This window comes from Caretta caretta, chromosome 9, assembly GCF_965140235.1.
Source record: "Caretta caretta isolate rCarCar2 chromosome 9, rCarCar1.hap1, whole genome shotgun sequence".
NCBI classification, from domain to species: domain Eukaryota; kingdom Metazoa; phylum Chordata; order Testudines; family Cheloniidae; genus Caretta; species Caretta caretta.
Genome location: NC_134214.1, coordinates 90047828 through 90052374, shown reverse-complemented (window position 1 = coordinate 90052374; position 4547 = coordinate 90047828).

Below are 4547 nucleotides of genomic sequence, written 5' to 3'. Positions count from 1 at the left end.
ATGCCAACATTTTTATGGCTGACTTAGAACAACGCTTCCTCAGCTCTCGTCCCCTAATGCCTGTACTCTATTTGCGCTACATTAATTACATCTTCATCATCTGTATCCATGGAAAAGAAGCCCTTGAGGAATTCCACCATGATTTCAACAATTTCCATCCCACCATCAACCTTAGCCTGGACCAGTCCACACAAGAGATCCACTTCCTGGACACTGTGGTGCTAATAAGCGATGGTCACATAAACACCACCCTATACCGGAAACCTACTGACCGCTATTCCTACCTACATGCCTCCAGCTTTCATCCAGACCACACCACACGATCCATTGTCTATAGCCAAGCTCTACGATACAACTGCATTTGCTCCAACCTCTCAGACAGAGACAAACATCTACAGGATCTCTATCAAGCATTCTTACAGCTACAATACCCACCTGCTGAAGTGAAGAAACAGATTGACAGAGCCAGAAGAGTACCCAGAAGTCACCTACTACAGGACAGGCCCAACAAAGAAAATAACAGAACGCCACTAGCCATCACCTTCAGCCCCCAACTAAAACCTCTCCAATGCATCATCAAGGATCTACAACCTACCCTGAAGGAAACCCATCACTCTCACAGATCTTGGGAGACAGGCCAGTCCTTGCTGACAGTCAGCCCCCCAACCTGAAGCAAATACTCACCAGCCACCACACAACAGAACCACTAACCCAGGAACCTATCCTTGCAACAAAGCCCATTGCCAACTGTGTCCACATATCTATTCAGGGGACACCATCATAGGGCCTAATCACATCAGCCACACTATCAGAGGCTCGTTCACCTGCACATCTACCAATGTGATATATGCCAGCATGTGCCAGCAATGCCCCTCTGCCATGTACATTGGTCAAACTGGACAGTCTCTAAGTAAAAAAATAAATGGACACAAATCAGACGTCAAGAATTATAACATTCAAAAACCAGTCGGAGAACACTTCAATCTCTTTCGTCACTCGATTACAGACCTAAAAGTGGCAATTCTTCAACAAAAAAACTTCAAAAACAGACTCCAAGGAGAGACTGCTGAATTAGAATTAATTTGCAAAATGGATACAGTTAACTTAGGCTTGAATAGAGACTGGGAGTGGATGGGTCATTAAAGTAAACAAAGTAAAACTATTTCCCCATGTTTATTCCCACCCTCACCCCCCACTGTTCCTCAGACGTTCTTGTCAACTGGTGGAAATGGCCCACTTTGATTATCACTACAAAAGGTCCCCGTCCCTCCCCCCTGCCTCTCTGCTGCTGGTAATAGCTCACCTTAAGTGATCACTCTCCTTACAGTAAAAAGAAAAGGTGTACTTGTGACACCTTCTGAAACCTCTTGTTACAGTGTGTATGGTAACACCCATTGTTTCATGTTCTCTGTGTATATAAATCTCCCCACTGTATTTTCCACTGCATGCATCCGATGAAGTGAGCTGTAGCTCACAAAAGCTTATGCTCAAATAAATTTGTTTCTCTCTAAGGTGCCACAAGTCCTCCTTTTCTTTTTGCGAACAATTACAGTACTATGCTAGCCTCTGAGAGACAGAATGTCAAAATGGATATGAACTGAACATGAAATGGATCAGTGTCGCTTTATTGTTCAAACTGAAATGCAGAATGATTAAAATTTAATTTAATTTTTAAAATTCGCTCAGGTTGAATAACCTCAGATATTGTTGGTGATATCCACGTATGGTCATTTAAAAAATATTACTTTTATTTCTACAGTCCCTTTATATGCATATAAGAGAAAAAAGACCAGACACATTCTCTTTAACCATATCTTCCCTACAGGGGTAGACTGAGCTGATTTGCAGTAGCTCCTTTTCTTTCTTGGTGAGAGATTCCACTGGATTGTATGAATAACTGCTCACCCACTGTTGTCACACCTGGGGCCACGCAAAGCTCTGATCAGCATTTCTCTATATCAGTGTGTATGTCCTCATTCTAATGATACTCCACTCTACATTTTCCTCACATCAGATCCAGATTTCATAATTCCTCTAATTACCCAGAGAATGAGTTTTATTGAGTTTTAGCTATATGCTTTCAGACAATCTAGACAAGACCGAATTAATGCTGGTTGGGTTAGGATTACATTTGTATGGATGGATGGGGCTGCATCTGCCCTCTCCATATTCCCCTTTCCAACTACCTTCCTCTCTGATGTGGTCTTTGACACAGTTATTCATACCTTTGGCTGAATGATTGCAGATCACATGTAACAGATTGGCAGGTGCTAGCAAGCTGCATAAAAAGGCAGAGGTTTTCTGCCAACTCTCCCTTGCAGCCAGAAGGCCTCAAGACAAAAGGGTTTCAGTTCTCTCCCTGGCAGAAGGAACTTCGGATGGGGGACAGAATGGTTGGGGGGTTTTTTTGGTTGGTTCATTGGGGTTTTTTTTGTTTTTTCATAGAAAATACCTAGGTTTTCAGGAAAGCCCCCTATTTTCAGGAAAAATCTTACGCTGAAGTTTATGTTTCTTGGTGGACAAGTTAACAAGGCAAAACCCAGGAAAGGACATATTTGAACCAGATCCAACATGTGACTATATCACAGAAATGCCTCTTGGAAGTTCAGATTCTTACAGAATGTTGCTGTCTGATTCTTACGCATTTGCAAGGAATTTACATCTGTGCTCAGAACTCTGCATGGCGTAGCCATTGCCTTCTGAGTAACATCCAGGGTTCTGGTTATGATATATAAAAAACATTATTGGAACCCAATTATTCAAGAAATAGCTTCTACTCCTATATTCTTTTTCTGTCAATTTCCAGATAATAGTCTCTAGGCCCAGCACCTAAGTTTCTTTCTGAGGAGACCCTCACATGTCGAGCTTGCATTTTCCCACAGTTCACCCAGAGTCAGTGATTGGCAGGCTTCAGCATGCTCTGTAAGGTGCCTTTTCTTATGCAGGCTAATTGAACCTTTTAAAAGGTCTTTGAAGAGAGATCATTTGGGCTAACAGTGTAGCCACTGGGCATTTGCCTACTGTATGTAGAAGGTATTGTTTAATTGTAGAGCTATGTTTGAATAAGGTAAGATGTCCAGATGCCATGGAGATGAGTGCTAAACACAGCTATGTAAGTGAATAAACCAATTTAATAACAACTTGGAGACATTGTGAGGCTTAATTAACAAATCTTTGTAAAGTGTTATATAAATGCAAATACATTAACATTACATAACATTAAATATAAGCAATAGCAGACTATGGGCAGAGTGAGTGGATAGGCAGACCCAGCCCAGTGTTCCAACCCCACTTCCCAAAGTACATGGGTAAATCTGGGGCCGTGTTGTCTGGAGCAATCCAGTCCTCAGCCTGAATCTGTCCCTAAATACAATTGTCCACAGCTTTTACAAATGATTGTTATACAGTGGCAGATTTTCTAGATTCAGAATAATCTGATTTATATAACAAACTCCTGTGTCCCTGACACATCAGATAAAGGACAAGGACGTTTTGTTTTAAAAAGGACTAATCCAGGGATTAAATAGTGATGGAAACCCAGTTTCATCTGTGCTTCCTATCACAGTCATAGCAATGGCCATGCCTGCTTCTATACTCCCTGCTATCCCATGCAAAATAAACGCAATGACAAGAAATAAGCCTAAAGAGACAGCATGAAGCAACAGCAGGAAATCATTATGCTAAGGCATAGGAGACATCCAAAGTAGTGATCTTTTGATCAGATAGAGGCAAACCTCTTAAAGCTGCAGGTTTCAGAGTAACAGCCGTGTTAGTCTGTATTCACAAAAAGAAAAGGAGTACTTGTGGCACCTTAGAGACTAACCAATTTATTTGAGCATGAGCTTTCATGAGCTACAGCTCACTTCATCGGATGCTGCAGGATAAGGCAAACCCCAGAGCCAAAACCAGAGCAGGAGAGGGGACATCTCAACTAGGCTGAGAAGAAATTGTATATACATAGCAAAGGTCACAGAAGTGGATGCCCCCTGGCTTTGCCCTACAGAGAACGCGGAGCGGAAGGAGGGATGTTTCTGCTAAAAGTAAAGGCAACGGGGCAGAGCTAAGAATAACTTCGCTACAACTACCCTCTTCCTTCATCAGTCCGGGTACCACTGCATCCTCCCCCTCCATCCGGCCTGGCCAGCATCGCCTCCTCCCCTGGCTGCAAACGAGATCCGTATCCGAGGGAGGCGGTATCTGACAGGCTGGATACATCACAAAATACAGGCCCCGCACAGAGTCCCATGAATAATGGGGACAATAAAAGGCTGGATTTGAGCAGATGGTTGGGTGAGTTCAGACGCCAGCTAACTCTCCCCTAGACTTTAAGGCCTGCCCTCAAACTCGGAGTCTCCATGGGCTTGTCTCTTCCTGGAGCTGCGTTACCCGGGCCCGCCAGGGGCCTTCCGGCCGCAGCTCCAGCCCAATGGGGAAGGTGGTTCCTGCCCACGGCGGGCTGGGACTCCCTGCGCGGGGCGGGCAGGAGCCTTGGCGCCCCTCGGTACCAATCAAGGGCAAGTGGAAGCCCCGCCCGGCAGCGGGGCGCC